This window comes from Corvus kubaryi, unplaced genomic scaffold, assembly GCF_017639235.1.
Source record: "Corvus kubaryi isolate FWS band 111438036 unplaced genomic scaffold, C.kubaryi_AGA036_p1.0 split3-73, whole genome shotgun sequence".
NCBI classification, from domain to species: Eukaryota; Metazoa; Chordata; class Aves; order Passeriformes; family Corvidae; genus Corvus; species Corvus kubaryi.
Genome location: NW_024582091.1, coordinates 46,516,879 through 46,538,178, shown reverse-complemented (window position 1 = coordinate 46,538,178; position 21,300 = coordinate 46,516,879). Strand labels below are relative to the sequence as shown.

At 37.4% G+C, this 21,300-nt stretch overlaps 1 protein-coding gene and 1 long non-coding RNA gene across 2 annotated transcripts in view; one reads left to right on the top strand and one right to left on the bottom strand.

Annotated features, from left to right (window-relative positions):
- SASH1 (SAM and SH3 domain containing 1) overlaps positions 1–21,300 on the bottom strand; it is a 535,527-nt gene that overhangs the window by 334,483 nt on the left and 179,744 nt on the right. The window lies entirely within an intron of this gene.
- LOC121659400 lies at positions 663–19,817 on the top strand. Its single transcript, XR_006014307.1, has 3 exons — positions 663–721; positions 17,610–17,696; positions 18,976–19,817. It is a non-coding gene; the product is annotated as an uncharacterized LOC121659400 (long non-coding RNA).

Below are 21,300 nucleotides of genomic sequence, written 5' to 3'. Positions count from 1 at the left end.
CACTTCAGAAAAACAGTACATGCATGCTGCACTGCACTCGCTGGGACTCCCCATATGGAGCATAAGGCAGTAGCTAGACATCTTTATGTCGCTGGCAAAGGTAAGATTTGGCCCATTCCCCACTCTCAGGAACAACATACTTTTATGAGCTGTTCTGCTAGCACTTTGCACTCATCAAACAATTATGCTTATTAGCACTTTGTCTTAATATCAACTTTTTAATCATTCCTTAGCCTGGTATGTCCTGTCAACAAAACCTTTGTATTTTGTATATTCTGGCTTTGGTTCTCTCAACCCAGATTTCACAGGCACAAAAACTCTTCTATACGTATTAAAGAGATTGCCCCTGGACTTGACATATGCAAGGCGATATAACAAAGGTGTCAAACCCTGAAGGTAGAGATGCATTTCAGATAGAGTCAATTCTCAGAAATTAATTATACTGGAAGGAACACTTCAAAGTAATGTTGCTAATGCTAATTTCTGGAAATTGCAACAGAAAAAAATACAAACAGCTGCCATTGGGGCTTTTCCTAAAGATCAAGAAAAACGTAATTGTTGTGTAGCCCATGATCTTCAGAAACACAGAGATGTGTTAGATGGTCACCGGGCAGGGAAGGATCTGCCTGTAAAGGATACCATATCCTGTCAAAATAGAAACATATCCCTAGCAACCCCCTGTCTCCAGGCTGAGTGGAAACCTCGGTGTACAAGCAGACAGGTGAGTATGAAATTTCTTGCTTTCTTCTTTTTCTGGACCAGATGGGAATTCAAACTCTTCTTGAGAGTTGCCATCTCAATCTTTCCATTAGGTAACTGGGACTTTATGTGTCACGCTGAGAGCTCAAGGTATTAAGATCTTAATCAAATAAATACTTTTCTCTTTGAAGAAGAGTCTTACATAATAGCCATGGCAGCAGAACCTGCTGATCTCAGCTGTAGCTGGAACACACATCTAGCTGCAGCCTTCACAGAAATGCTTCTGACGGTGAGGGAAAGGTTGTTAAAAGCTGTGTCTGTCACAAAGGGAAGCATCATAGAAAGAGGGCTGTTTTTCTACTGCTTCAACCTTTCTGGAGCTATTAAAGGTGTTTTGGTTTGAGGGGTGGTTGTTGTTGTTGTGCTGGGGTTTTTTTGGTAGTTTTGCTGCAGTTTTTTCCTATAATGAATAGGTTATATCTATACAAAATAAAATTGAAAAGAATCTTAAAATTAGGTTGCAGTGTTATCTCTCCTACTTATTTGCTAGCACCGTAGAGACATGGCTCTGCTTCTCTCAGGTGAAACCACAGTTTGTGGTAATTAAAATATTGACATTTATTTTCTGACAAAAAGAAAAGATTCAGTGCTTTTATAAGATAACTCAAAAAACCACCTTTTGTCAGCACTTTTTTTTCCAGTTACCTTTTTGAAGTATTAATAATGTAAGTTAATATGAAGGTTTTTAATTCAGTTCTTGACTGCAGAAGGGCTGACTGTAGCATTACCAATCAGAACTTAAAGGCTGAATGACAGAAGCTCACTACATCCATATGCATTTCCTTCTCCTGTTAACTTCAGTAGATGTGACCTATCAAAGGATATTGGTTCATAGTTCATTAACTCAGAGAAATGGGGGAAACACATAAGGGACAAGCATTTCTAACCAGAGGATTTCTGCTATAAAAATGTTTTCTATATCTTTGGTAACTTTTGCGGTAAAAGACCTTTCTTACACTTACGCTTAGCTTCAAATGTGCAAACTAAACTGCTAATTTGAACAATACATCTGAAAGCATCAAAATCTTTGGTCAATATTAAATAATGCTAGAAAAAGAAAGTCTAGCAACTTCCATTAAGCATTTTAAGCTCTAGTGTTTTGTAGCACTGAGAGCACTACATACGGCCTTTGCCATCACGCCTAATCAGAGGCCATGGTTTTAGTGTTCTTTTCCATTTAAAAAGATGAGGTTTTAAGGTTTTTGTTCCTTTATAATCTTGGTGATTTTATCAGAAAAAATAAAGAGCCAGGAAAGGAGGGTGTCTATCACAAAAAAAAGAACACATTTAAGCAATGGGTGAACACTCAAATAATCAAGTGGTTCAAGAGATGAATTATTGCTGTGATAATTAACATGATTACAGCCAAGTCGGGTATAAAGCTGCGGCCACTCTGTAAATATTCTAAGATGGACCAAACTGAATGGTAATTGTACCAACTACTGTTCTTCAATACTGCTCCTCAATTACAGGAAACACAGCCACAGTTTCTGTGAATTTATTTTTGAAAGGAGTTGAATATACATAGAAGCTATGGAAAATCTGTGATGCCAGTCCTATGAATTTTGATGGAATTTGCAACACTTTACACCTTGAAAAACTATAATGTAGTGAGCAAGTAAAGCCTCCTGTTTTCAGAAGGGCTCTTTACATAGACAGAGCCACAATAAACTGGTAAATTTGCAGGCCTCTTTTTTTCACAGTTATGAACTACTAATCTAGAGAAACTCAGTACCGCATTTCAACTTCCATAAGCTGTAATTTATTGTGTAACAAGTTTCCCAGCAATACAACTTAGACTGCTGCTTCTTAGCTTATCTGTGCAAGTTTTCAGGAGAGCTGACTTGTTATCTTTCAACTATATATTCTACATCAGCATTGCCCAGGCTGACTCAGCCCATGGGTTTTGCTGTCTGACTCTGACTGGAACTACTATATTCTTTACTAATTCATGCCAAGTAAACTTCTGAATGAATTACTCTCAGGTCAGTGTCAAAGGTGCCATAGAATATAAACACTTGTTTAGAGTTATCAGTATTATACTTAATTTATTGAGATAAATAAGGAATCCCTTGGCACAGCTAGTATTTTACACTATAGAGAGAAGGCTATTTTGGCAACAGTCAGCATTATGGGTTCAGAAGTAATTACTGACATAAATCAACTGATGCTAGAAATATCGATTATACATTCACTGTTAATTCTCTGGCACTGTATCTCTAGGATATGACCATCACATCTTTCACTTAAGTCTTCAAAAAAAGCCTAGAAATAAATACACAATTTCAGGCTCTGGCAAAGATTAAATTATCAGTTAACTACTCATAAGAGAAAAATCTTTGTATGTCACTGCATCATCAGACTTTGAATGTTCCGTGGGGTAATTTTTTACCTCCTTCTCAATTAGTGTAAGATGCTAATATGGATTAAAGGGAACTTTCCAACAAAATGAGAGGAGTATGATAACTGTCACAGAGTTTCCTAGTTGCATTTTTCCCAGTTCTCATGAATGAACGTTAAATGTCATTTCCCCATTTAATGTGTCCTGCTGTGATGGAATTGGGCAGGAGGAATATGTTCAAAGATTAGCATTCTATATTGCTTTATGAGAGGAGAGGTTTTCAGCCTCACTTCCTAGCACTGGGCAGTATATTTTCAAAAAGGTTAAGTAGGATTAAATGGGAAAAAAGACTTAATTTTAAGGGGTAAGAGTACAGGAGTTAATTATAATGTTCTGGGGTTTTTTTTGGTGAGTCGGGGTATGTGCACACAAGTTTATGTCAACAAAAATTTTGCCAGATGAGAAACTAAACTGGACAGACAACAACATAAGGAACCAGAGAGACCCACAAACATTAGGGAAGAGCAAAAGACGTCAAAGCTAGCTGGTCATGTTGGCACAAGAAAAACTGAGTATATAAATAAATTTAATTTGAGAATTAAAATGAAATTACTAGTCTGCATAAGCAAGAGAGGCAACCATTATAATTAGTTTTCAAATGGAACTTGATGAATTTACTACCAATAATTCATCAGGCTGTAGCTTAATCACTGGAAACTGAAATCAGTTCTTCCCTGCTGAAGCACATCCCCTGAGCTTGCTCTCCCCAACCACGTTGGTCTCCCGGAGCTTCACCCTGAATATACTTAGTTACATTTTTTCTCTAGAAGAGTTACCAAGCCTCTTTTGCTAATGGGAATTCTCCTCTTGTAACAAATTTCTTAATCCTTCCTAAGAGATACCAGTTGTGTTGTTTGCACTGCACTGTTCCAGCCTCTGCCCTAGGTCACACATATTTCTGCAGAACAGCCCCCCCATACCTTTTCAGAGAAGCACTTCTTAGCAAGGTTGCAGCAGGACCACACCAACAGGATGTACTTTTGGTAAGATCTAATAGGAAGTTGAACTGCTGATAACTGAAATTTTACTGTTGTAGATGCTTTGCTTCACAGGCCCAGAGTCAGGAGTTTTCCAGAGCGGCTTCTCACTTAAAGAGACCCTAGTGCAGCCCTAAGCTGGGACATTTTCTTAGTAGGACACGTTTATTTACAAAATGTTATTTACAAACTCCCCCCTCCTCAAGCACAGAGGTCTTCTGTTTAGGATCTGTGTAAATGTGCTGGTACAGGAATACCCCATTGTGCTTCCTCTCTGACTTTCACAAGGCTATTAAACAGTGTTCACTCCACAAAGAGAGAAGTCACTCCCTTCATTAAAAAAAAAAGCTATGATGATCACCCATGGTAAGATGATGAACAGTAAAAGTCACTTCCCAGTCATAAAATCACTCAGATCTGTGTGTAGCACAACAAAAATTAAACCTCCTATTTAAACTGAAAATGTGACCTTATAATATTTGTCTGAATCTGAATCATAAATGTGTCATGTAATGCATACAGAGTACCATGCCTTTGTTGAAAACATTTTAAGGCTGCCTATTATATTAATTTTACCAGATTTATTTTGTTCATTTTAAAGATCTGGATATTCATCTCTGCCCCAAAGTGTATCTCTTCTTTGGTTCTATTGTATCTGCATTAAAAGTAACAAAATTAAACTGCAGATTATCTAATTTTGATTCTATTGATTCTTTCTTATATCTGGGAAAAACATGTTGCGTAATGTTTTATGCCTGCAGTTTGAAACAATGACTTTAAATACCTTTTTGTTTGTGCATTACAATAAATTAAATTTTAAGAATAGACCAAGACCAACTGATGCAATCCAGTTATTTTTATAATGCACGTAAATCAAGTTCATTCCAGCTGGCAGCTTGATCTGCTGTCTCTCCCTTATATCACAGATTTGCTCTCCTTCACACTGAATATGGCAGGCCATCCTTTTTAACTAGGGAAGTAGATGGCATCTGTACTGTGTAGAATTTACCTCTGGCCAAGTACCATTACACCTGCTTTTGGCAGTGTCATCAACTACAGTGACAGTCAGGTTTGTCCTGAAAGGGATCGCAGGAACCGCACAAGCACAACTGTGGTCTTTCCAAAGCAACTAGACCTGGATGGAACTTGAGACATGTTTTGCAGACATGCACCAACCCTCTGAACATCAGCTTTCCCGTTGGTTGCTGAACCGAATTAACCAGAAAAGCAGTTAGGTAGCTATTTATAACAGGTTACTGTATGAGGCAGCCTATTACACATGCCAGATATATGAACAGGCTTTTACGGCCTGTCAGGTAGGATCTTTTAAATGCTACACAGTGCTTCAGACACAGTCTTTGCAACTGTTTTTTACCAAAGCTGAAGCAATCCTCTAAACCCAGGTAAAAGATGCCCCATGTGCACACATGCTCATGTTTTACTTCAAGACAGAACCCCTGTAAAAGACAGAGCATCTGAATAATCAGCAGCTGTTCCCTGAGTCCCATGTTCTTTGTTCTTGCAACAGATGGGACTGCTAATGACAGGGAGCTGGAACCATACTGAGGAATCCTTCCTCCCAGAATACTTATTTTAAACAGGCACCTTTGAAACTTTTCAAATGAAAAGGTACAACACAGAAGTTACTTTGCAATTCTTACTTTGCAGTTAAAATTTGGTATTCCTACATACAGCCTAAGAGAATTTCCTTTTTCCTTTTTTTGCTAAAATATGTCATTTATTTGGTATTTATACTGCATTATTAAATTCTAGTTGGCCTTTAAATTACACCTTTGGAAAAAGTAAAAATATCAATATGGGCTGCTTAAAAAAAAAAAAACAACAAATATTTTTTTTTCCTTACAATTTTAGGTGTAAAATAAGAATGTCTGTCAAACCGTTAATTAGTTATAAAGTGCCTACATAACCACAGGAGTTTTATGATTGGTTCCACAAAATCTCTTTTACTTTCACACTGCTGCTCATTTCTGAATTGCTCCAACATAAAACGGTTTCAGAGAAAGAATGGGCTCCTAGGCAGCAGATTCAATCCAGCTCCAGAATGTTTTGAATTCTTGTGATCATAAATAGAGTTAATGCTGGGAGCTGAAAAATCGTTGACATACTATTTGTCTCCGAGATGCACTGCGAACTGACTCAGCTGTTGCAGCCACAAAACAATAAAGCATTCTGATGTAACCTACCCTGCTTTCAGAATCATGTTTCATTACCTCCCTCTAGAAAATCTCACCTAAATCTATGATGTTTGTGGATTTTCTTCCTTCTTGACATGGGAAAAACATCTTTTTCTCACTAGTTCCAATCTTACTTCATTTTATCTGGAACAGAACCCAGAGATTTCGCTTTAATGAAGAAATCTAGCCTAATTTGTATTTAGACATTGTGCATGGATTATATTCTGATCTTGTTAACCACCCTATTTATCTATATCCATCAGTCTCGATGGATGAAACAAGTACTGACACTAATAACTTTGCTTCCAGTTTCCAGATGTGGCTAAATGGAAGTAGAGTAAATGCAGCTGAACTCTCCTGTGGAGTGTGAACTTTATCTTGTTCTCATCCCCTGAAAGTACTGTGCAGTGCTTCTGACAGAAAGATTCTGAATATGTTATGCTGATGTTATTTAACATCTGGTACCCATTTCTAGAGAACTTGACATTTCAGGGGCCTCTTGAAAGCAACAAAGATGCTGCTCTGAGATACAAGGTAACACCTTCTAAAACATTATCTAAAAATCCAACCTAGAAAGTTTCAGGTCAGTTCTTATGCACTTTGCTATAATAACTGCTATATTAATAAATTATGAAGAGGTGGAAGACTGAGTTCCCACCTGCTGTACCCTCAGTCCTACCATTAACAGTTATTTATTTATTTGTATATTTATTTATTTATTTAAACACTGGAAATACTTCCAGCTTCCCATTATATCATATATACAATATAATATGCACATTATATGTGCAATATTGTATCCCATACAGAGTTGCATATATCGTATAAATACTGGTCAATCCCTATCCTTGGTTGGATTCCGTATGTCATGCCTACTATTACAGCCCTACGAGGCTCAAATGCTGCTTAGAACAGTAATTGCTGATTTTTTTTTCGGTTACAGACCAAGCACTATCGAAGTCTAACTGCTTTTCTAAACCATCTGAGTGAGACCTTATTAAACAAGGAACATAAATTTTGGAAAAAAAAATTGCCTTTGCTAATAAAAACATGGGCATTAGACTATCTCATTTAGCAGAATTTGGACATTATCTCCCTCTCTCTGCAAATTACATCTGATCTTTGCAAAAAGCAGAAGTACACAGTTTAATATGATAACATAGGACCTGTTGCGAGGTAACACAGTCCAAAAAAAATCATAACCAGGTCATAAATGTTAAAATGCAAAAGGAAGGAAATGCCTGTTATTCATCTTGCAGGCAGTATTCAGACATTCATGAAATTGAAAGTTAATGTACCAGGGACTTTCATTATCTGACCCATTCTATACTATCCATTAGAATCCCATAGTACTGGAGACAGAGGACCAATATGTCACTAATACAAGACGGAAAAGGTCACAAAAACTAAGCATCAATAAGACATTACTTCTCTATTAAATTTCACAACACTCAGCAGAAAACACATTTGCTGAAACCAGAATGTTTTATTATGTAATGTAGCTAAACTGAGAAAAATATATGTTTACCAAGGCAAGGGCATAATGATCAGTTGTCGAATTACTTTTTTCCCTCCATTTCCTCATTAAAGAAATTTTGTTTGTTTAAAGCAAAAGAAAGGTATGGCATGGGTGGGGTTTTTTTTGCTTTTTAAGGCTATTTCTTACAATAGAAATATATTGTTCCTTTGGCTCTAGCAAAGGTTTCCTTTCACACCACTGAAAATACAGTGTCTATTAGTATGTAGTAAAGTCAAAACAAATTTGCTTTCCGTTTCCTCTAGTGGAATATTCAATTTATTTAGAATAGCTTTCAGTAAAAACAATATCACTACTACTGCAACATCATTTTCCTGTAGAAAGATGATGTACTGATTCCCTTGAGCTTTCTCCATCCCATTTCTCCCCTAACATTGTTGCTCAAGCCACTCCATATACATTGCTCTTACTACACAGCTGAGAAAAATGCACAGCAGAAACTGTGATGTGCAAATAAATTACTATGAAGCAACTTATGAAAAGACTCTTAACTTTACCATTTGCCATTACAGAAAATATGTGAGCATTCACGATATTTATTTTAAGTGTTGGAACTAGTTTGTTCATGAGGCAAAGTTTGCTGTCAGTGATCTTGGGACTCACTCAGATGAAAACCTCATTCCTCATGCTCCTCTATCCAGTAATGGGTAAAGAGGAGTTGTCACAGTAGATGCATCCATGTAAATGAAAAGCAGGACAGGTGATTATGTGCTGGTGGATGTTGGACCAGAGGATTTCATTCACCACTCTGTGACTTGTGGGGGATGCCACAGGAAAAATGGTTACAGCTGTCCGAGTTCTACCTCGATACATTGCTTCAGTAGTTCTATGTACTTTCAGTATCACCAATAAACATCTGGAGACCAGGATAAAACTTTAACTATTTAAATGTAAACAAGCAACCCAGCTCTTTCAGCAAACCAGTATTTTAAAATTATTTGAAATGGTAAAAAAGCAACCTGTAGACTGGATAGAGTATACTAAAGGTGCTTGTAGAAAGAGACAAAGATGAAAGTATGATGAAATTAAGGAAATTGTAGGAAGGAATTTTTCATTTGGGATTCCTAGCAGTAGACTGGGTAAAAGGACACAACATACTACAGCACATGTAATGTAAAGAGCAACTCGAATGTGGCTTGAATAGAGACACAATAGACCATTACCATCTCCCTACCTGCCCCTGCTACCCTTTTCAGTCAGGAAGGTTTGAATTTCAAGTTAATTGTGCAAACCAGAGAGTGACTGAAGAAAAGCCTGACATAATTTCAAGTCAGCAGGAGCCCTGGGATACAACTGTCTCCCTCTTTCTTTCCAGCACCTGAAAAGACACCAAGTATTTGCAGTCTTTAACTGATGATTTGCAGTTTTTAAGACTTTTTTTTCTTTTTAATCGGAAGAATTACTAGGAAAAGATAATTGCAGCTAAAGAAATTCAAAACTGCAGAATGACAAAACCTAAACAAAATGGCTGGAAGGTAAACTATTGCCTTGCCTTCAACTCAGCATCTCTTGGTATCATGGTTTAAACTCCTTGCCATTGTATCAGTGGGAAAGCCCCTCTTTTCATCAGCTCTGGGACTGGGCTTCCCAGTGCCTGTCACCTTCCACCTTTATCCAGGTCACCCTGGCTGAGACACCACAGAAAGCCCCTGCTGGCTGACCAGCTTTACTCTTCAATGAGTGACAGAAGTGAAAGCTTGGGTGCCCTTGGGAAAGGGAAACCTTCTCCAGCATTCTCTCCACAAGGCTAAACTGAAGGAATTACCAGGTCTAAAGGACGTCCATCATTCTTCTCTCCCGTCTTTCCTTAATGATATAAGATTTGATATTTAACCAGTAAGTATGAAGAAACATCTAAAAACTTCTACTGCTCATCAAAGAACACCATATTCAATTACAATGTTTATCATAAGGCACACGGAAAGCATCTGCATTTACTTAAAACTAATCCCACTGTTTAAGGAGGAGAACAAGGGAACATTTTAGGCATTTTTTTACTCTTGCTTTGGTAAACACTTTGCAATGGTCTGTGACACAATTTTTATTTAGAAAGTTGTCTTTTTAACAGTGCAGAATCAATAGTAATGCAGACAAGGTTAGCAGTTACTGGCTAACCTCTGTCCAAGACAGCAGGCCCCTGAGGCACATGGAATTTATGCAGAATCAAAGTTAATAACGTTGAAAAAAAAAAAAAAATTCCTGAATCCTTGCTACTCGATGCTGCTTCCTACCCAGTGTGCTCACTATGTTTGAGATAACAAAGACAACCCAACAGTCCTTTCCCATCCTAACCTCCTGATTTTTCTATTTTTTTTTTTTGGAAGCACAGTATTATATAACTGAAGGCCAAAATCACAGAAAGAAACTAGGATGGGATTTTGTTCAAATTACCTTGTAAAAGACTAAAATACAAGAAAGATTTACTTTTACTTTTTTTTACATTATTGAAATTGTTGACTTTAAATATTGGGATAAAATGGTAGTTGCCTCTCTGTGCTTACTAACCTTTAATAAGGGCTAGGTTGAACTGGTGCATTAGATGACATGACAGCTCCTCCTAAAAGAACCAGTCCGAAATCTTCAACTCTCCTTTGAACTAAACATGTTTTTCACAAGACATCTTCTGCCTACAGGTGTGCTAATCTGAAGTGACCCCAACACATACAGACAGGAAACACTGAACTGCAATTTGAAGATATTAGGTTTGGCAATATGATTCCTTATAACATAGTCAGCCTCCACTCCAGATTAACTTAGAAAATCAAGAGAACATTTCCAAGGACTGCAGTTCTAAAAGAATTACTTCTATTTCAGTAGATTACAGTGCACCCACACCATATGTCTTTACATAAAGAGATCAGCGTCATGGTACCAAGCATTAGAACATGAAATCTGTATTTTCCAAAAGAAAATGACAGCTAAGACAACCTAGCCAGCTAAATTTCAATAATAGGGGCAGGCCATATTGTTGTTTTACTGGGAAAAAAAATATATGACAAGTAAAGCTTTGGTTTAGACTTAGTGTGACTGTACAAAAATAGCTAACCATCACCAAAACACCCAAAAACCCCCCAAAACCCAAAAAGCCTCCTAAAATAACAAGTTGCTACACAACATGCAAAATACAGCACTAAACATTACTTCAGCTTGAACAGGCTATGAAACACATTCAGTAAAGTCTCTCAAGATACCTATTTCTTTATTTGACATGCTTTCATGTATTACTGTCACCATTTACTACTATTTACTTTAATTAGATCCTACTGCCGAAATTCATTAAGACAAGAATCTGGTACAATGAAGAATAATAAATTCTGTTCAATCATATGTTTTTAAATTATTCTGCTCCTATAGAGCAAAAATGGTTTTTCCTACCTTGGCTTCTAGTTAAGACACTGCAATAACAGTCACAACAATTCTTTCAAAATCTTGTGTCAGTCATAACTGAGTTCACAGGATGTACTGCTAGAGCTTCATGTAACAGAGCTGCACAGGACAGCCACACCATAACTGAGTGCTGTATTACTGGAGTCCACACATCTTATTGCAAGAGGCACTGTAATTGTTGGCCAGGAGGGGTGACAGACACCCCCCAGCCAGACTCTCCCCAGATAACAGTGCAAGAAATATGGAAAGCTCCATATTTTGAGCTGTGCTTAATTACCTGGCTTTAGGTCCTGGAAGGAGAAGGGTGGAATCAAGTCTCAACCTATTGGCTAGATAATTTTCCCAGGAAGCTAAGAGCCTTGGATTTAATTCTCTTTCCATCTAGAGGGATTTCAAGGTAATTGCATTAATAGCAGGTTTAGGGGCTACTTTCTACCTAACTTGTCAAAGGAATGCTACCATGAGAGTACTGAAAGTCTTATTATTAGGTTTGCCAAGCTACTAGGTATATATGAGTATATCCATATTCACCCCAACTAGCAAGTAATTGTTGAAAACAAACACACACATCATCACTCCCTTATTTTACATAAATGAGGACTAGAAAGGACAGCATAGTTACCATAAAATGTACTGATGGAAAAATCTTCCATCAACTTATAGTGTAACTCTAATCAATTAATGAGTTAAAATCTTTATTACAACAAATTTTTATAAGTTACTATTACAAAACGCAAAAAACGTAGTAAGTATTTATCAAGAAAAATCCTCATTCTCCCATGTCAGTCTATCTGAAATCCCACTTTTTATTTTATTCTTTCTTGTTTAGATACAAAAGAATACACATCCTCCTCTTCTTAATGAATATCACCTTCAGGTAAATATTATATAATTCCTTTTTTGAGAGGAAGAAATGAAGAGAAAAATTCTCAGTCCTGCAGGAAATCTAACCCATTTTGAAGCTGATGGGAATTCTTAGATTTCACTGAAGGATATAAAATCAAACATAATGGAAACTTCTACTTTAATTTTGGAGCAAATACTGATGCCACAAGAAAAGGTTCATTATTGGACTGTTACTTAGGTTAGCATGGCTCTCAGTGATATCCAAGGTGATACTGTTTGAACTTTCTCACCAAAATTCCACATGGATTAAATGAAAATATTACAAAAACGTTCAAGGATGTTTGAGACAGTGAGCAAAGACAGGAAGCTCATTTTCTGCTTTAAATCAGACCCTTACTTCAAATTGGATCCTGCAGGAAAGGTTAAGATCCCTAGTGAAGGCTGCAGCCCACAGCACTTGTGGTACCCTCTCTACATCCTCCCTTTTCCTTAGGTAAAGGAATGCCTCCCTGCGCCAGTTCCCCACCTATGACAGGACAAATATGACAGCTCTCATCTGGTACTTCAAGGGATAAGGAAACCTGTGCTGACCAAGGGAAAAAAAGGACAGGAATCTGACTTATCACCAGGCCCTCTCTCCCTCCATTTCTGTAAAACTTCTCAGCTCATAGGGCACAGATGGAGCTACGAAAGCTCAAGGGAGAACTACCTGCATGTCAAATTGCAGATTTTGTATCACCTCCTTATTTAATTTTATCATCATCTTGTAACACCACAAAAGAACCCTCTAAACAAAATATCAAAATATCTTTTTCCTGAAAGTCATGGGAAAAAAAAAAAAAAAAAAAAAGCCTTGTTATCCTTTCACATGATCTGTCTTCCATCAGTGAGCTGCACGCCAAGAGCAACAAAGTGCGGGTAGGAAGACAAAATCAATTAAAAAAAAAAAAGGAAAACCACACCAAAAAACCTCAACTCATCAATACAGATGCTGCTAGAGATAGAAATTAAAGGAAGAGAAGAATAAAGAAGTGAGGTAGCAATTATATTCTCACAGTCTACAAGATGAGAACAAGGTTTATACTAACCTTTGTGCCTCATCCTTCTTCCTGGGCACAGAAATGCAGTATTAAATAGTTTCTGAACTGCTGAGAAGAGGGGGCAGCAGGCTTAAGTAAAGAGAAATAAATGGCACCCTGAAGGCCTGCTACAATATCCAGGGTGCAGTTTCATGTAACAGCAGAGAAGACCTGAGGAAGGAGTGGAGGCCAGCATTAATTAATTTGATTTGGCCAAGATACTAGAATTAAGTGACTTCATTTGGCTGGGCACAATTCAATTACAAAAGAGTTCCACTGATTATTTTGAAGACAGAAATTATTTATTTCAGAGACATAAAGATACATGGATGGAAATTAACCGAAGAGGAGAGGGGACAGGTAGCGTCGCAGAGCATTTCTCATCCCCTTTCCCATAAACTGGCTTAATGCTTTAACTTTTGGGTTCTGGCAGATTTTGCCCTAGGAAGAACCCCTAGCAAATAGCAGCTGTAAATATTTGGCTTGCTTAAACTCTTGGCAAAACACATTTCTAAGAAATCTAGCTAAGTAAACAAATGTTCCAGTTTGGAGTCAGTCTGAAACTGAGCACCAAACGGTACAATAGAGATCAAATTGTGCACAGTCACCTAACTTACGTGTGGCAATGAATGCCTATTAAAAAGTATCTGAATAATTTAAGATTCCTTTCTGAGCCCCTACTGAAAATATGGCTTCCTATTGTATTGAATTGCTAATTATTCCAAGTAGAAGATTTAATGCCAGATAAAGTCATGTGTGCATGAATTTTTCACATCTAAAGCTTTTAATTGTATGACGCCTATGTTATAAAGCAAATAAAGTAATGCTGTCTGAATTAAATACTCTAGATGCCAATAGGTCAGATAGAAAAAATTTCCTCTTCCCTCTTTTTGCTTCTTCATGACAAAGATAAAAATTAGCATTAATCATACACTGGCAAACAACCCAGTGTATTTAGTTTGAGCAAACTCATCTCAAGTGGATGTAAGTCCAAGTGCACCAGGAGCAAGTAAGACACTGCAGTGTTCTGGGCAAGACAGCACAAGGGATGCTGGCACCCTCCTCTGTTATGGCAGAATGTTTAAGGTGGCAGGCATTTAAGGTATTCTATAGGGTGTGACTCAGTTTGTTTCTCACTTTCAGAATTTGCATTTTATCCAGCTTCTATGTGAGAACAGCTGCTCCTTACCCAAGAAGACTTTTTATGGAAGAAGATTCCACAGTGCTAACTTTAGACAGAATTTTCAGTTTAGGGTTAATGCCAGAAAAAAGCTAACCTTGGTTCTAAACATTGGTGTCCTTCCCTCACCTTAAACTTGAAATGTCTGATCCTTACATTCCTGAAAACCAATTCATTTCACCCAAACAGATCAATCTCTATTTGCAGTCTGAGCTAATTTGTCAGAAATGCATCCACAAAATGCTTTTATTTGTCGTAATTCTGTTAGCTCATCTCATTTTCTCTTCTCCACCTTCCCCTGGCCAAGGAAGAAGATCTAATTAAGACCCCTGTTAAAGTAGCACGGTGTTGGCTGAAACCTTTGTTTGTACCTTGCCAGCAGAGAATGATGGACATTAATAATAACCCAGATTGTAGCCGGTCCCAGTAGTTAAAGCAAAGCAACAGCTGATGCAAAGCCAGGACCAGCGTTTTAAAACAGGCAGTGAAACAAAATGGGCCCAAATACCTGGCAACAGTAAGAACCCCTTCACTGATGGATAGGAATAAAGACTGATAGCACAGTAATAAAACAATGATGATAACCCAAAATTATTTATTACAAGGCAAGAATGCTGCTGCTTGCTCAGACTCTGCTGTAAATGGAAGCTGACATCAATGGATGACTCTCCACGAGAAAACATGGACCATTTTAATTTAGGAAGTGTCATCTCATTTTTTAAGGTGAAAGCCATTATCAGAGGTGACAATGATCTATCGTGAATGAAAAGAAACAATAAACCCCCATATTTAACCCCTCAGTCTTGTGCATTTACTACAGATAGCAACTTCCTTACAAACACCAAAACATCCTAGGAAGTTGAAAAACATCAATGACATCTTCTTGGAAATCAAAAGTCTTATTGGGTCAATTAAAGAACTAGAAACGACACTGATACAGTATGTACTTTGAAGATAATACAATCAGCCCATATTATTCATACAGTGACTACCACTGAAAAACAGGACACTCCATTGAAAAAAAAATGAAAGAGCACAGTATAAAAACATGGAGTAAAGTAAAATTCTGATGAATTGTGTTCAGTAACTCCTAGAGAGTCTAGTCAGCAAGGGGAACATTTCTTCTCACTGCTTTCTGCCTTAACATAGCTAAACCTATATTGACATATTTAAGAGAGATAATGTGCAAAAGAAGCATTATGGCACATCCTGTGTAAATTCTATGGCCTCCAGTAAAATGTTACCATAGAAACACCTTTGCCACAAGGAAGGTGCACTTTTGTAAAGGGCCTGGGGGTAAACTTTCAGATTCCCATGGCAACTGTTGTGTGTAAAGGCTAAAATACCAGGCGTCAGTGTCTTTTGGAGCAGCATGCAAGAGAAAGAAGAAAAAAACCCCACCCAATATTTTCTTCATTGGAACTGGCAGTCATAGGTGGTAATCATTCCAAGTAATCATCTACCTGAAGGTGGAATAGCTACAAGGGAGTATTTTGAGTTAAAAACTGTTTGTGAGTGGGGTATTAAACCTATGAAAAAATAAAGGAGAAAAGTAGAGTTAATTAAAATGGCAGTAGATCATCTGATACATTCTCAGTAAGTAACAACTATTGGGGCTGTATGTTTTTTAAAGTTAGGAGAGGGACTCAAAATTCCCAGATATGCTTGATGCAAAGAGAACTACAGTAAAAAAAAAAAAAAAATCAGTTCTTTTTGCCCATCAGATTTTATACCATCTAAGTCAAGAAATTCCTTTATTTTCTGTCACACATTCGGTCACCACTACTTGCTGGGAACAGCTCTTACTGGGAGAAGACACACTACACATTTCTCATACTTCAGCAACTTCCCCTATTAGATAATCTAGAGCAGCCTGTGAAAATCCTAACAAACATCAAACTTTCATTCAAAGCAGAGTACCAGACAGTACCTGTATTTTTAATATATGAACACCTCATGTTTTGCTAATTAGGTCTTCCTATGGGACTCATTTCATTCTCCTTTGATTTTTTCCTTCAGCCGACTATATATCTGGAGTATTTTTAATAATTGTTTAACAAATTGTTCTAGATATTCTCCTGTTAGAAAGCATACAGAACAAGGAAAGGTATTTCCTTCACTAATGTGTTCTATGATCCTGTATAGTAGGTCATACTGTATATCTTGGAGTAAAAAATAGAAATGAGGGAAAAGGATGGACTTTTTGGTTGGTTTGGTGGGGTTTTTTGGTGGGGGGTCTTTTGGTTTCTTTTTTTATTTCTTCTCTTTTGAATATCTTTAAACATGACTGAATATTTTAGCATTGTATGTTTAAATATTTTGACTGTGCTTTAAAAGGGAATGAAATTCTTATATATCAACTTAGTAGAACAGTAAGACTCATATGAGTGTCTGCTTTTTTTTCTGAAAGCAGAGGCAGAAAGAGCATTTTGCCTATTTTAAATAGCTGAAATCAGATAGGCATCCAGAACTCAATGACAGTCCCAGCAGCAGATTGGGAAGATAGTGCTCAGTTGGGAAGATAGTGAATGCTTAAGGCAAGAAAGAACTAGTGGAGAAATCTGAGAGAGCAGAGACAGGGAGACACAGATTGTGAGGATACAATAATACCATTTATTGAATAACTTATATTTTTCTTCTTCTCTTCCCTTTAAGTGCTAAGTGTAAAAATGCACTGAAAACAGAGAAGCCAAGCAGCAAACTGAAGACATTGGAACATTCTTTGCCCAAGAAGTGGCCCTGGTCTTTAAGGGAGCAGGGGTAACTTTCATGAAGCATTACATGCATTCAGAAATATTTTAGGTATACAGATTGAAAGTAGTGGACAGTGGTTAGCAGTACCTGCTAGCCGCACTTTTTCTCTTTAGTAGTAACTGTTGCATTAATTTGGTTGTGTCAACCAAAGTTGCAGCCAACTAGTCCAGTTGGGAAAATTGTAGAACAGACACAGGTAGATTTTTTTTTTTTAAATTCCAACCAAACTTAGAGGATGGAGAATACTGCTTTTGACCCGAGAGCCAGAGCATGCAAGGGAAAAATGCACGCATAAGGATTCCAGATGCGTAAGCTGTCAATACACGCCAACTCTATGGGCCCACTGTAATTGTTAATAGGAAATGTTGGAAAAGAAATTTGTTTTCAAAATAAGTCTCCCATCTGTAAAATTATCGAGGGTTCAGGGAATAATGAGAGTCAAATTATTAAATACAGTATTTTCCTGCTGTAATTCTCAGTATTTTTTCTTGCAGAGTTTAAGAATCTGAAAAAATGGAACATGCTGGGAAAAGAATGTTTCTTCTGCTCAAGCCCAAAAACTTCAGAAAAGTAGGATATGGGTATATTTAAAAGTACAGGAACACAAAGGTATACCTCAGCTGAGTTTGGACATCTTGTCCTTTCTGAAGCACAATAAAGGTCAGCAAAAAAATGTGTGTATTTTCTGATGCTGACTGAGAAATGTAATAATACTTGTTGTCTCTAAGGTAAATCCCTCAGTTTCTTGTCCTGAAACCTAAGGTATGAATATCTAGGAGAGCGATAGAAAAGTGCTTGTGGAAACTGAATTGGTATCTATTAAAACTCTGATAGTAACTGAATTATTACCTTTCTGAGAACTGTCTAGGGACTCTCATTCTGATGAATCCTATTGGATCTAATAAAACCACGAACCTTTTTTTGTTCAGATGGAGGCACTTGTAATAATTAGATGCCTGTTTTCTGAAGTCTTTGAAATGGTCTTTAATGAGAACTTAAAAAATAATCAACATTATATCTGGTAACTATCAAAGTAATTAGAGTTCCTTGAGAGCAAATACTTGGAAATTCTCAGAAAGAGAACAGTGGGAATTTGAGAATCAAACATTATGAAAAATTTGAAAGGTGTCTTCAGCTGAAAGATTCTGTCACTGTACATAGATGTTATCATTATCAACATACTTATGCATTTTCTGTCATAATCCAAACACTTGTTGCAGCTAGGGAAAAAAAACCCAAGTGGACAGAAAGGTATTGCCTTGAATCAGCCTGTACTATGGCAAAATTCAACTCAGAGGAACTAACACAGAAGAGCAAGCTTCTTTTTAGAATGACATCATGAAACTCCAGGACATAAACATTGTTTTTCCCAAACCAGGGAGACTCAGATCCTCTGAAGAAGAGGGAAGCTGGGAGAGGCAATACCATGCAAACTCTCCTGTTACAAAGAAACTTAAACACGATACTCAACTGGCTGACACCTGTTTGTTCTTAACAAACATAATTTCCTTGATAACTTGCAATCTTAGTCCTTATTTACAGTGATTTCAATATAATTTTTATCCTTTTTGAAGACGCACACGTTCATGGCATTTCAGAAGGAACTCCATCAACATTTTAAATAGTTGATACTACTCAGTACAAGGACTAGAAATACCTTATCATATTTTTTTGCTATTGCATGTTTTGCACAGCAAAATCTCATCAGTATTTCATAAACATCCTATGAATGCTTAATGCACTTAAGTCTATTTTATTTAAATTATGAGTGCTCAGAATATAGAAGAAATTATTATTTGCTTCTGATACACGGCTTTGTCTCTTGTACTATTAAAATCCATCTATTTTTATTCATTTCAGCTCTTCATATTACCCAGTTCATCCTACTTGTTATTCAAGTCCTCCTCTGCATTGAGATTGACCCCATCTCCGTTATATCAGTACATTTCATTTGTGAGTCAAGGTCATTAAAGAGAATATTAAATAAGATTGTTCAGTTGATGAACTCCTCTAATATCCTTTTTCCCTGAAATACTTCCACTTTCAAGATAACTCATCATTCTGGGAAGATAAGGAGGATACATGTAATAGACAATGGGTCAGGAATGAACTCAGTCGCTTGAAGCCTCTTCCTGGAACAGCAATAAACTGAAACCTGTTACTATTATCAAGGACATTACATATTAATGTTACTGTGGAACTGGTACCTGACCTGTGTCTCATTCTGTCGTCCTATATGTGGCCTGGCCCTTTGCTATGCCATTACATTTTGTTATGCCAAACCTATCCCAAGCTGAGCCCAGCATGAGGACTACTGGAAGCATGGCTTGTGCACACCAGAAAAAGGAACTTGTACCAGCAAAATGCCAGGTGTGGGGTCAGGGGCTGCTGGATAGACCTGGAGAGAAGCTGGGGGATCACTGATGAGAAAGCACTCATAAGCTGCAGGAAAAGAGCTGGTAACAGAACACAAAAATCTCCCAGAGGAGTGGCCTCATGTCCACAGTGACACCAAGACGGTCTAGAGGACAACAGTGTTAGTGAGGAAAGACAGATACCCCCAACTCTTAAAATGTAACCTAAATATTTTCAGAGTATCACAGAATTTGCAGTATCATGATTCTTACTTTTTAGTACTAATATTATGAAATGTTCAGATGATATCATGCATGCAAGTACAATAAAATTCCACAATTCTTAAAGCTTTGATGAAGTGGTTTTATAGCTGTGCAGGAAAATATTGCCCTCTTGTCCTTTGGTGTTGAAGGTCCACCACTATTTAGCCAGTCCATTGGAGCTGGCAGGCCAATGGGGTGAGAAATTAGACACACTCAGCAACGTTGCTTAGATAAAAGCCATTTCTAGGGCTAGTAAGATTGCAGGTAAAGCCAATCTGGCACAAATAAAGAGAAACTGGGAAGAAGGAAAGAAATTATTAGAAAAGCTTAATTGAACTTCTTCAAGCATGTTCCAGCCACTTTCGTGCCTGTTGGCCTATGCAGATTGGCAGTACAGTAAAAGCAGGTGTGGAGAGGAGAGGTCCCTAGGCAAAAGGGAGGCCGAGCAGCAGCTGTGCAGGCTTACAGAGTGTGCTCGAGCTTTCTGGTCTGTAGGCGAATCATGATGTAGAAAATGAAGGAGGGAAAAGAGGTGAAAGCAAAGGTAAAATGGGGAACTGAAATAGACTGATAGCATCTGAGTGACCTTGATTCAAGCACACTGCCTCACGATATATGGAACTACAAACTGACTTTTGAAGCATATTGGTCTATTTTACAAGGATTTATTGTCAAAAACTGTGATTTGGTTGCAAATAGGCTTACAAGTGTTCATACAGAAATTTGATACAGTCAAGCAAATTCTTGCTTTTCTATTGCTTCTCTGCTGTGGCACAGAAGCCCTGAGCTGGCTTAGAGTGGCTGTGCAGATACATCCCAAAAACAGCCAGGTTGGCACCTTACGTACAGAAAACTGACTTAGAGAACAGCCTGATGGTAAGCTTTTCCTGTGACTCAGTTTTTTGGTCAGTCTGAGGAATTTACAATTTTGAGTTAGAGTTAAGCTTTGAGAATTGTTATAAATTGAATTTTAAAAGCCCTTACAAGTACCTCTAAGAAAGATAGCCACAAAATCACAATTTAACTTATTTGAACTTAGAGCCTAACAGTATAATGGAAAAAGAACTGTGCAGTCAACAGCCAAATGAATCAAGACTTAATCTGGGATTTTAACAGAACCTAGAAGAATTAGCAAACCTCTGAAAATCCCTTCCTTAGAAAAATAGGTAAGACCTAGGTTTTTAAAGAAAAGTCAGTTATCAATCAGTTTCCAAGAGTAGATGTTGCATACAAAGTATCACAATTCAAGGTCAGGATTTTGACTAGGTAAATTCTCTTTCATTAGCTATTTTCCTTGGATATTAATCAATGTGAGAAAGCAGCAACTAAAGTCTAGAAGTTACACAAGTGTGATCCAAAAGAAGTTTCCAATGACAGCATCAAGCACTGTATCAGCACAGATAAGAGTGCTTGATTATAAAATCCTCATGAAAATTAAGGACACACTAGTTAAGGAGTGTATCAAAGGTCTGCAAGAAGTCAGGAAGATAAGCAACGTTTCTCAGTAATTTCATTTTAAAAATACCACATTTCCATACTGATGCTTCTTTCTTTGGCCCTTCCTGGG